General features: G+C 45.0%; 2 pseudogenes across 1 annotated transcript; both read left to right on the top strand.

Annotated features, from left to right (window-relative positions):
* Nucleotides 1-5,932: 5,932 nt before the first annotated feature.
* Nucleotides 5,933-6,831, top strand: LOC108302639 (annotated as a pseudogene).
* Nucleotides 6,832-9,364: 2,533 nt separating this feature from the next.
* On the top strand, nt 9,365-10,348 carry LOC108302773 (annotated as a pseudogene). The gene has a single exon (XR_005199806.1). The product of XR_005199806.1 is annotated as a 40S ribosomal protein SA-like (transcript).
* Nucleotides 10,349-13,098: the final 2,750 nt, after the last annotated feature.

Genomic DNA, 13,098 nt, shown 5'->3' with positions numbered 1-13,098 from the left:
GCCCCTAAGGCAGATGTGGAAACCTGTCATAGCTGAAGAGGAACAGTAGCAATCATTTGTTGAACTAACTGTCAGATGGCATTTTAAACACTTGGTACCGGCTGGGCATGGTGGCTCACGCCTGTAATCCTAGCACTTTGGGAGGCAAAAGCGGGTAGATTGCCTGAGCTCAGGTGTTCGAGACCAGCCTGGGGAACATGGTGAAACTCTGTCTCTACTAAAAATGCAAAACATTAGCCAGGCATGGCGGTGTGCGCCTGTAATCCCAGCTACTCAGGAAGCTGAGGCAAGAGAATCACTTGAACCTGGGAGGCAGAGGTTACAGTGAACTGAGGTTGAACCATTGTACTCCAGCCCAGGCAGCAGAGTAGGACTCCATCTCAAGAAAAATGAATAATAATTAAGGGATGGCTATTACTAGTTCCATCTTACATGCAAGGAGAATGTAGCTTGGGGAGGCTCGGTATTTGCCCCCTCTGCAGCAGTGCATGGCAGAAGGGATCCAAGCAAGCTGCACAAGGGATCTTCTATCCTGGAAATTCACACAGGGTGGAAGCAGAGCACCTGCCTGGAAAAGTGACTCTTGAACTGAGTTTTGAAGGTTATACAGGAGTTGGCCCAGCAAAATGGGTAGTTAGGTTAAAGTCAACCTATGCAGAGAAAAAAACACATGCCAAGAAGTGGAAGTATGGGGTGGGCCCATACCTGGAAGATGCCAGTGTGTCTGTGAGGTATAAGACATGAGACTGGAGAGGTGGCAAGGGCCAGGCCATTCTCTAGAAGATTCTAGAACAATCCAGAATTTATTCTCAGGGGCTAAATTCATTTTGTGTATCCCCCTAACCATTTGAAATAGCCAAAATTCCAATCAAACTCATTAAAAAAAAAAAAAAAACTTTCCATTATTTGTGTATTCAGAGGCCAGAGGTTAAATCTTAAAACTATCTGGCCTGCCTTTGACCTTCATGGGAAAACCTAAAGTACTCTGTCTCCATAGGACTACATGTTCATCAAATCCAATTAGCTCTCCCAGCTGCACTGCTCACCAGGAGGCAGGGCTCTGCTGAGGACAAAGAGAAGCAGAGGAAGCAGACCATCCCCAGTCCCGCTTCCTGCTGCAAATTAAGCCAGGCATCAACTGTGCCGACTCACCACCTGGCTGCTGCCACAGCAGCAGCTGCAGCCTGTTAGCACTGAAAAGTTTCTCTCCTAACCATTCCCATTAGTGTGACCAGCGAGGGGGAGGATGAGCATGTGTCTGTGTTCAGCTGGGCGCTCTGGCTCCTGCTGTCTCTTCGTTGGGCTCTGACCTCCCCGGGCCGGGCAGGACATCCAAGCACCAGAAGCCAACATAGGCCTGCTGCTTCCCAGAGTTGTGTGCCCAACTGGAGACAAGGCAGCAGAAGGGATTCTCAGCCCTGGCCGCCAAGCATTGATCAAGGAGCTTTGGATTCAGAGAGACTGGGTAAAGCGGCACCTCTGGGTCTGTAAAGCACCATTGTGATTCCAAAGCACAGCCAGGGGCAGCGCTTCAACAATCTGTACTCACCAGCTGTCCTGCACATGTGTCTTTGATAGGACATGTGGGAAAGAAGTTAGCCCCTTCCAGCTCCCAGTAACCAAATATAGTCCTTTACATATCTCAGGGTAAGGTACTCTGTACTTTTTCAAAGTGCTTTCACATACCTTGTCTCATTTGATCCTGTGAGCAAGGGGAGGAGGCCACCAAAACCCCAAGGGGCACTGAAAGCCCCTGATGCCTTTAATCATGCAGCCAATTAGAGGCAGGGTTGGAGCTATGCATCTTGTCCCCCTGATTCCTGGTCTGATATTTTTCACGGCCTATCATGTAGCCAGACATAGATCCTATTAGTATGGTTATGCTCTCAATTATTTAATATTTCTGTGTTGCAATGCACCGCTTATGTGGAACTGCCTGTAAGTGGCCATCGTTGACTTCACCAGTGAATCTGCTCCCCCTCTGTGGGAGAAACTACAGAGTCATTGCCTCTAACCCCTTGCAAATGTAAAATGCCTTTGCAACAGTTGAAAAAAGAAAATCACTGATGCCGACAGAATCTCCTTCATTCTCATAGACTAGGTAACAAAAGGGGAATAAATCATGTCAGCTGAAAGACCTGGGGAGAGATCGATTTGGGACTGCTAGAATTGCAGGAAGTTTTTTTGTTGAAGGATCAGAAACCCATGTGAGCCAACTCAAGCAAAAGGTTTATTGAACAAGTTACAGAGCGATCTAACAGAACCCAGCTGTAGGAAGTGCAGCTGGGTCTCGAGAAAACCAGAGAATGAATGGCAACCGTTTCTCAAGCCATATCATCTCTCATCTTGGCTTCTCTGTACACCTGCTCCCGTACTCTCCCTATGGACTGGCTTCCTCTTGCTGTTCAGGGTTTCTGCTCCTTCACAACTTCAGTTTGCTTATTGCTTTGCACAAGTAAGCCTCACCTTGAAACTTGACTCTACATAACTGTAACGGGGGCCTACAGCTAACCAAGTCAGTCCCCAGATTTGGAAGCATCCCTATTCCAGATTCTCATGGAGAGGGTCTGACTGTTCAGCCAGGCTGGCAGAGCCCACCGCCAAGTCCACTCATCTGATTCCAGGGAGGATTGAGTCACATTGGGATGCTGCCTAGGTCTAACCCATCAATGGGGACGACAGGTAAAGGGACCAGTCACCTAGAACTGAGCCTAGACAAGCACTCAGATGACGCTATCCCAGGAAGAAAGGCAAAGCCTCACTTCTGAAAGCCACTTAACAAGCGGGTCATCAAAGTGTGTTGGAACACAGGTTAGAATAATAAATAATAGGCTGGGTGTGGTGGCTCATGCCTGTAATCCCAACACTTTGAAAGGCCGAAGTGGGTGGATCACCTGAAGTCAGGAGTTCAAGACCAGCCTGGCCAACATGGTGAAACCCTGTCTCTACTAAAAATGTAAAAATTAACTGGGCATGGTGGTGCATGCCTGTAGTCCCAGCTACTTGGGAGGCTGAGACATGATAATTGCTTGAACCCGGGAGGCAGAGTTTGTAGCAAGCCAAGATGGTACCGCTGCACTCCAGCCCAAGTGACAGAGTGAGACTCCATCTGAAAAAAAAAGATAAATAATGTGTGAAAGACCAGGACACAGAATCTGCTGGACCACATTCTCACTGAGGAAGTGGTTGTCTAGAGCAGTGACTATATAATTCTTTTAACAGGTGAATCAGTCAAGCAGGACAAAATACCTCATTTCCCAATAAACCTTACAAGAAAAAAAAAGCCCTGCCAGATCAAACAAGAATATGAGTCTCTTCTAGATGAGATTTCGAAAACCCAGATAAGGAAGAAAACTGCTGGACCAGGACTCAGAAATCCTGAGTCTTCATTCAGACTTTGCTGTGAATTTTTCATCTGGTGGCCCTTCCTTCTTCATCTAGCTAACTCTTAATCAAGACTCAGCTCCAAGGGCTGAGGCCGTGACTTACTCCTGTCATTCCAGTGCTTTCGGAGGTCAAGGCAAAAGAATTTCTTGAGGCCAGGAGTTTGAGACCAGATGGGCAACATAGTGAGACCTCTCTCTACAGAAAATTTTAAAACTTACATGGGTGTGGTGGCGTAAGCCTGTATTCCTAGCGACTCGGGGGGCTAAGGCAGAAGGATGGCTTGAGCCCAGGAGCTGGAAGTTGCAGCGAGCTATGATGGCACCACTGCATCCAGCCTGGGAAACAGAGCAAGTCCCTGTCACCAACAAACAAAATGCTCAGCTCCAGGGAGTTCCTGCTCTGTGCTCCCACAGGAACATCGACATGACTCCATCATAGCAGCTGCCCATTGTCCTAAAATTATTTGCCTGCCATCTGTCTCTCTCACTAGAAGTACATTCCTCTAGCACGGAGCCTCTATATCCTGTTATACCCCATGCTTTCTGCCATACTTGACATATATTATTGAGTACTATATCATTGGTGTATGTGTATATATATGTATACATACATATATATACACATACATATATATACACATATATATATATACACATATATATATTTACACACCAATGATATAGTACTCAACAAATATTTTTCAGGTGAACTGATTGTTAGAAGATATTTATCTGAGCTGCAAATAAAGGCACACACACTGTTGTCTGGCTGAAAACACTGAGTCCTTTGTGGTAGGAGATTGGGCACCACCTGATAAACAGTATCGACCACAGGGACAGCCAGTACTCTAGAGCACAGCCAGCCCCACCTGGGACCCTGATGTATCCACCTGCCATATATGAAAAGAGATAAAATTTTAGAACCTTCCAAATGTACTATGCTAAGGAGAAAAGCCCTGCGAACTGAGTCACGTAACATGATCCTTTTTTTTCCTCTGGTGTGTGACCATTGCTCCCTGACTTTTGTGTTGAGATGTTGTACGTCAGCCAGACTTCCTATTCTTCATTCAAGACTACACAAAATGACGTTGGAGACCTTGTGATTGTTATCTCCTTACGATAGGATGTTAAGCCACCCCCTTAGAGTGTAATCAATAGTAGTCCGTCAAATCTTATACCTGTATGTTAGCCTCTGTATGGAAAATGTTGTGATTCTGCTCAACACGTCCATTTTTGACCTCATAAGCGACCCTCACTTTTCCCCACACCGGGACACCAGGAGCAGGGATCAAAATTCTTTGGTGTCCATGTGTCCTGAGATGGCCACCCTCACAGTGCACTTGAATGAACTCTCTTAACTGGATCCTGAGTCTTTTGATTATTTTAGGTTGCCAAATATTAGGAAGAAAATGTATACATTCTCAAACTAAAAGTAAACAACGACCACCGATGCTTTTCAAGACGTATTTTATTACAAAGGAAAGTTTGAATGTAAAAACAAATAGCAGAGCAACATCAGCACAATGGCAGAGTATGAAGCCCTGAGCTCTTGTCCGCCACCCAAAACTTTTTTTTTTTTTTTTTTTTTTGAGACAGAGTCTCACTCTGTCACCCAGGCTGGAGAGCAGTGGTGTAATCTTGGCTCATTGCAATCTCTGCCTCCTGGGCTCAATAGAAGCTTTTTTTTTAAGTTTCTGCTTTTTTAAAAAAATATTTCTGTTGAGCTTAGGAGGCGGAGGTTGCAGTGGCTCACGCCTGTAATCCCAACACTTTGGGAAGCCAAGGCGAGTGGATCACTTAAGGCCAGGAGTTCGAAATCAGCCTGGCCAACGTGGTGAAACCCTGTCTCAACTAAAAATATAGAAATTAGCCAGGCATAGTGGCAGGGGCACCTGTAATCCCAGCTACTCGGGAGGCTGAGGCAGGAAAATCACTTGAACCGGGAGGCAGAGGTTGCAGTGAACCGAGATCGCACCACTTCACTCCAGCCTGGGTGACAGAGTGAGACTCCGTCTGAAAAACAACAACAACAAAAAACATTTGTAACAACTTTAAAAAGTAGTTTAATGTTTATAGCATCCAGTAAGGGCTGAGTCCAAAAAAAGACACTTCAAAACTGTAGCAGGGGGGCGGTGTTGTCCGGGAGACCTCTGGTGTGGCCGCTGCTCTCACCATGCCTTGGGTCCAGACTGCGCCACAGGCTCTCAGGAGACCTGTGGACCCTCAGAACTTCCTTAGCCCCAGACTCCGGGCCGCAGGCAGCCAGCAGCAGCAGGGTAACAGAACCTCTGGACAAGAGCTCAGGGCTTCACACTCTGCCATTGTGCTAATGTTGCTCTGCTATTTGTTTTTACATTCAAAAACAGAACCTCAGTTTTTACATTCCCTATTCCTCAGAAGCTTTTCTGATTTGCAGCCGCTGGACCGTGTTCCTCATTAACATCTGTCTGTCAGCTTAGTCATCACACCATTTCACTGTGGTGGCAGGGACTCAGCTTGGAATTCTATATGGAAAAAGCACCTGGGGGCCCGGTCTTTCATTGGCTTCAAGACAACCAGAAGTGCCTGCTCTTGAGACTGGTGGGCCTCTGGGCAAGATGCCCCTGCCCATCAGGATAAACCGTTGGGCATCCAGCTATGATGATGCCCTCAAGGACCCTGTGCCCATGACTCCTCCTCCCCGACATGGGCCACATCCCCTGGAAGCCAGTGATTCCAGAGTGCAAGTATCAGTGCCTCACCAGGGAGGAGGAAGGAGAGGCCAGCCTACCTTCCCCTGCCATGACTCAGTCTTTGACAGTGTGACACGGTCCCAGTGGTGAAGGCTAAAGCTACCCATATTATCATGAATTCTCTGTTCACAAAACAGACCCAGGAAAGTATTCAGCATTTGGGGCTACAGGCAGGGCTGAGAGGTGCTGTCTACACACCCTACAAGGGCCCCACCAGCAAGGAGCCCAGGGACGTTCACGTGGCAGAAGTGCTCCACAAACTGAAGCTACCGAGTAGACAGAGAGCAAGAGAAGGGGGCAGCCTGCACTGGCCCAGTCTGCCCCAAGCAGCACTCCTCACCCTCCCCCTGGGCAGAGGCCCGCAGGCTGCTTCACACCTGGTCCTTCCACAGCTTTACCTGGCTCAAATCCCAGCATCGTGGATTCTGGAAGCGGAAGTAAGGACAGAAACTTGTCAGATACCTGGAGCCTCTTTGGACCGAGATCCCTTCAGAAGTATAATTCTGGAAGTTTTGTCACCCAGACCTACTGAGGAGCCCAGAGGCCCTTTCCCATGGAACTGGTCCATGCCCAGGCCAACCACGACTGCAGATCCAGCAACCTTGAGGCCGCCCAAGATGGACATCCCAGTGACGGAAGGGAACAAACGGCTGCCATGGACCCATCATCTCAGACCCCGCGACTCGAACGTGTTCACACCCACTGGCTTCTAGAGTGCTTTCTATTCCTCTGACAACGTTTTTAAAACCTGTTAAATACAGGCTCGAGCTGGAGACATCAGTGGTTTTTGAGAAACCTCAGTACAAAGCTTGCCCTTATTGTGTGGAAGAAGCCATTTTGTACTGCTTTAAAGTTGGACTAAATCACCTTGGCAGTGATGTATGGGGAACCTCATTTCCTATTTCTTCATCATTTACTCTAGATAAGAACTTGGAGAGGTGCTCACTGACTCGCTGAGATGATGACTCTGGCCCTCTTGATGGCTGGCACTGTGCTCCAGCCTTGCCATTTAGGGGACCCAAGATCTGTTTGGGACCTGGGTACGGGTAAAAGCCAGACTTGGCAGGGATCCCTCTTCGTAGGCTGAGCGTGGAGTCCCTTTGCTTTTTGGGACTGTCCTGCAGCCAGCTCTTCGTGCGGGGCCTCAGGCCAGTGCCGGCGGAGGCGTGCTCCTCTTTCTATGCTGCAGAACAAAGACTAGGTGTTCCAAAGCTTTTCTTGCACTTTAAAGTGAGGTTAATTTAATTCCAATTTGGTTAAAAACTTCCTACGAGAGAAAATTAAGTCAACTGATTTTGCATAGGTAAATGGACGCTAAACTTTTTTAAAGCAAAGAAGATGGTAAGTACAGATGGTAGTCTTGAGGTTCATATGAAGCCAGTATGACCATATTTTGATTTCCTTATTCAGAGCCTGAAACATCTGTAAGGGGAGGTGAAAAATTCAAACTTTACTGCATGAAAGCATTTTTCACCAAAATGAGCCTCATTCCTTTATGCAACACATAACCTCACTGAGGAAGGGAAATAGGGAAACTGCCTTATTTCCCCTCACTGTGGACAAATTCAGTCATTGTCTTGAACACCGTCTCAAATACCTGTTTTTGGTTTTGGATAGTATCTTGTCTGCATAAGAAGCTGACCGAAAGGCCCTGGAGCCTAAAATTATCAGAAGAATTAATTTGTGTCTTCTATTATGATCTCTTGTTTTGACCATAAAAATTCTTACTGCTTTCTTTTTTCTGAGTTGGAGTCTCGCTATTGCCAAGGCTGGAGCGCAGTAGCACAATCTCAGCTCACTGCAACCTCCGCCTCCCGGGTTCAAGCAATTCTCTGCCTCAGCCTCCTGAGCAGCTGGGATTACAGGTACCCACCACCACACCCAGCTAATTTTTGTATTTTTAGTAGAAATAGGGTTTCACCATCTTGGCCAGGCTGGTCTTGAACTCGTGACATTGTGATCCACCCGCCTCAACCTCCCAAAGTCGAGGGATTCCAGGCAGAAGCCACAATTCTTGGCCAAAAATTCTTAGTACTTTCCAAAAAAAAATGTAGAAAGTCCAGTAGTGGTGGCTTACACCTGTAATCCTAGTACTTTGGGAGGTGGAGTTGGGTGGATTATCTGAGGTTAGAAATTTGAGACCAGCCTGGCAAACATGGCAAAACCCCATCTCTACTAAAAACACAAAAATTAGCTGGGCATGATAGCACACACCTGTGGTCCCAGCTACTCTGGAGGCTGAGAGAGAATTGCTTGAACCCAGGAGGCAGAGGTTACAATAAGCCAAGTTCGCACCACTGTACTCCAGCCTGGGCAAGAGAGCAAGACTCTGCCCTACCCTCCAAACCCCCAAAAAGGAAATTACAATCTGATTATCCTCTAGATTATATCCCATATTGTCTTGATTGGAAGCCAAGAATAAACCAAGGAATTTAAAGATTCCTAGTGGCAATGCAAAAAAGGAAAAAATGAATTATAAGAGTTATAATATCATTAACATTAAAAAAAATTCAGGATGGCCCCAATTTTTTGATACCTCTCAATACCCCATGAATCTTTATAAAGAGAATAGTGTGTGATGTCATGAATAATGTCCTTGACAACATCTTTACAAAAAAATACCATGATGAGTTTCACACATGCATTTGCAATTCACCCACTTAATCACATTCAGCATAAAGTCAAATAATGTGAGTTTAGGAAGTTCTGTATGAGGCCAAACCAATGTAGTCTCATTCACAGCTCTCTAGAGAACTGGTTTGAACCAAGGTTGTATGTGTGGGTGTATGTGTGTCTGTGTGTATGAGTGTTTGTGTAAAAAAAGATGGATTGTATTTTCTTCAGGGAGTTTACCATACATATTTTAATAAGAATTATACAGAGAGTCATGGTTGTGATTTCTGAGATAAAACCTGAAGTGCAGGTAGTCTACGTTGCTAATTAAAAACAGAGCCCCAGGCTGGGTGCAGTGGCTCAAGCTTGTAATCCCAAGCACTTTGGGAGTTTGGGGCAGGTAGAATTACTTAAGCTCAGGAGACGGAGACCAGCCTGGGCAACATGGTAAAACCTCGTTTCTATGAAAAATACAAAAATGAGCCAGGAATGGTGGTGCCCACGTGTAGTCCCAGCTACTCGGAAGACTGAGGTAGGAGGATGGCTCGAGCCTGGGAGTTCAGAGGTTGTGCTGTACTCCAGCCTGGGTGACAAAGCCAGGCCCTGTTAAAAAAATCAACAACAGCTTTTTTTTTCTGCGCTACCTGCCGAGGACTCCAAACGGCGTTGTTCTGGATTCCCGTCGTAATTTCAAGGGAAACTTTCACAATGTCCGGAGCCCTTGATGTCCTGCAAATGAAGGAGGAGGATGTCCTTAAGTTCCTGGCAGCAGGAACCCATTTAGGTGGCACCAACGTTGACTTCCAGATGGAACAGTATATCTATAAAAGGAAAAGTGATGGCATCTACATCATAAATCTGAAGAGGACCTGGGAGAAGCTTCTCCTGGCAGCTCGTGCCATTGTTGCCATTGAAAACCCTGCTGATGTCAGTATTATATCCTCCAGGAATACTGGCCAGAGGGCCATGCTGAAGTTTGCTCCTGCCACGGGAGCCACTCCAATTGCTGGCTGCTTCACTCCTGCAACCTTCACCACCCAGATCCAGGCAGCCTTCCGGGAGCCACAGCTGCTTGTGGTTACTGACCCAAGGGCTGACCACTAGCCTCTCACGGAGGCGTCTTATGTTAACCTACCTACCATTGCTCTGGTAACACAGATTGTCCTCTGCGCTATGTGGGCATTGCCATCCCATGCAACAACAAGGGAGCTCACTCAGTGGGTTTGATGTGGTGGATGCTGGCTCCGGAAGTTTTGCGCATGCATGGCCCCGTTTCCCGTGAACACGCGTGGGAGGCCATGCCTGATCTCTACTTCTACAGAGATCCTGAAGAGATTGAAAAAGAAGAGCAGGCTGCTGCTGAGAAGGCTGTGACCAAGGAGGAGTTTCAGGGCGAATGGACTGCTCCGGCCCCTGAGTCCACTGCCACTCAGCCTGAGGCTGCCGACTGGTCTGAAGGCGTGCAGGTGCCCTCTGCGCCCATCCAGCAGTTCCCTACTGAAGACTGGAGCGCCCAGCCTGCCACGGAAGACTGGTCTGCAGCTCCCACTGCTCAGGCCACTGAATGGGTAGTAGCAACCACTGAATGGTCTTAAGCTGCTCTTGTGTGGGCTCTTAACATATGAGATTCATGGAAAATAAACATCGAGTTTCAAAAAAAAATCAACAACAAAAAAAACAGAGCCTCAGAGAGAGATGGCGGTTAAACTTAAGGAACAAATAAAGATTTACTCGGATGGGGTCACCCCACGTAAATGTTATAATTTGGTTTTGATCAACATGTATCAACATTATCTCATAAATATTATTTTTACATGTCAATAAGCAAAATTCTAACCTATTCTAACCGATTTTAAGAGAAATATGCAAAACGCAAATCTATATGCCAATGCTATTTTGGTTTCCTTCCATTGTTTTCAAAACATAAAAAGGAGTGACTCTTACTGTTTAATTATAAATAGAAAAACATTTTAATCTTGTAAATAATGACTAGGACTTGCAATCATATTATAGGTAAAAGTGAATGAGACAGCTCCCTTTAAACTATAGCTTTGATTATGCAATACAGCATTGTGGTTTGAAAGATTTTGCTCTCTTTTTTATAGTGGAAATAAAGTGCCTTATAAATGAAGATTTTTATTAGGTATTGAAAAAAAGTAAGAATGAAAAGAATTTGGAATAAAGTGGGATTGGTGAGAAAGAAGTATTAGTAGAACATACATCAAAATATATAAAGTTGTCAAATAAAATATTACTTAGAATGTCAGCCAGGTAATATTCATCATGCAGCTTACAATATAGAAAAAAAATATTCAGATGTTTCAAGTCAGAAATAAAATGAAAAACTAATGTGCCTACTACCATAAAGTCAAAAATTCACAGTTTGGCTCATCAGAAGATATTCCTGGATTTCAACATAAAAGCAAAACTAGTAAATCCATTTGAGAATCATCTATGATCATTTTTGTTCATGAAATGGTTTGTATAATATAGACTGAAATTAATGGTAGCTAAGATCCAAGGGTCCGCAAAAGTGGAATATATCGAGTGCACATCTTAATGAGAAAGAAAATGAAATGATAATTAGGGAGAATGGACTGATGCTTTTAAAGGACTAATTACAAAAACCGGAGAAAGTTCACTGAAAAAAAATGTGAACCTGTATCAACTTTTGAAGCAGCATTTTTACTGCTGTTGAATATGGTAAAGGAATTATATGTTGATGTTTAAATTATGATGCTGATTTTAGGCAAATTCTTTAAATTCAGTTTTAACTAGCATTAAAATAATTTGGTCAAAATACTTTCCTTATAGCCTCATTCACATAGTACCTTTGTAATTATAGCTGAATGACACATTAATCTCCATGGCATCACTAGAACATAAGCCCCATGAGGGCAGACTTGTCTATTTGCTTCACTACTGTACCCTTTGCACCTGGAACAGCATGGTACATAATTGCTGCTCAAGAAGTATTTGTTAAACAAATGAGTGAATTTTCTGTAAGAGATGTCATTTAGACACAGAAGTAAAACTGGGAAATAAGGTTAACCCCGGGAATAAAACTCACAGTGAATAGGACATATGAAAAGACAATAGCTATCTGTAAAAATAACTTAAAAGTTTATTTGTATATATGAAAATGAGGAATCTTGGCCGGGCACGGTGGCTCAAGCCTGTAATCCCAGCACTTTGGGAGGCCGAGGCGGGTGGATCACGAGGTCAAGAAATCGAGACCATCCTGGTCAACATGGTGAAACCCCGTCTCTACTAAAAATACAAAACATTAGCTGGGCATGGTGGCGCGTGCCTGTAATCCCAGCTACTGAGGAGGTTGAGGCAGGAGAATTGCCTGAACCCGGGAGGCAGAGGTTGCGGTGAGCCGAGATCGCGCCATTGCACTCCAGCCTGGGTAACAAGAGTGAAACTCCGTCTCAAAAAAAAAAAAAAAAAAAAAAGAAAATGAGGAATCTTAGGGCTCCTGAGTATAATCAGATATAGGGTATACTATCAGTGAGACATGATATATACATGATTGTAACCAAGAAAATAAAAGCCTATTTTTTTTACATGTTGTTAGAAAACTATATCTAATGGAATAGAGTCCTGGGGAATAGGGAATAAGAAGTCAAAAAAAAATTTTTTTCTGAGACCAAGTCTCACTCTGTCATCCAGGCCGGAGTGCAGTGGCAGGACCCCGGCTCACTGCAACCACCGCCTCCTGGGTTCAAGCAATTCTTCTGCCTCAGCTTCCCAAGTAGCTGGGATTACAGGCGCGTGCCACCACGCCCAGCTTATTTTGTATATTTAGTAGAGACAGGGGTTTCACCATGTTAGCCCGGCCGATCTCGAACTCCCAACCTCTGGTGATCTGCCCTCGTCGGCCTCCCAAAGTTCTGGGATTACAGGCATGAGCCACTACGCCCAGCCAAAATCAAAAATTTGTTATTTCTCTGGCTCCTTTACCAGTAAAAAGATAAGCTCCATGAGGGCAGATATAATTTTTTTCCTGTTTGGATGGTTGGGTGGGTGAATGGAAAGAAGGGTGAAGGGAAAGAGGGATGCAGGGATGAATGGATCAACAAGAGATTCGTTCGATCATCTATTCATGTATCAAAGAACTTGCCCATGCTAATCCAGCATGATTCAGGAGAAAGTCATTAAGTCTGGCAGAGAGAGGGCTCTGTCACCAGAATGATATACTCTATTTTAGAAGACAGGCAGGTCATTCGGTTTTACCATTCCTTGGTTCCATTAACAAACCGATATTGAGCACTTGCTATTGAGTAGTTCTCAAATGAGATATCAAGACTCATGGGAGTTCATTAGGATACAGGACCAGTTGGCTGTGGTAAGAAAACAAAAAT

The sequence above is a fragment of the Cebus imitator genome, unplaced genomic scaffold (genome assembly GCF_001604975.1).
Source record: "Cebus imitator isolate Cc_AM_T3 unplaced genomic scaffold, Cebus_imitator-1.0 Scaffold42, whole genome shotgun sequence".
NCBI classification, from domain to species: domain Eukaryota; kingdom Metazoa; phylum Chordata; class Mammalia; order Primates; family Cebidae; genus Cebus; species Cebus imitator.
This window is presented reverse-complemented; position numbering and strand designations above follow the sequence as displayed.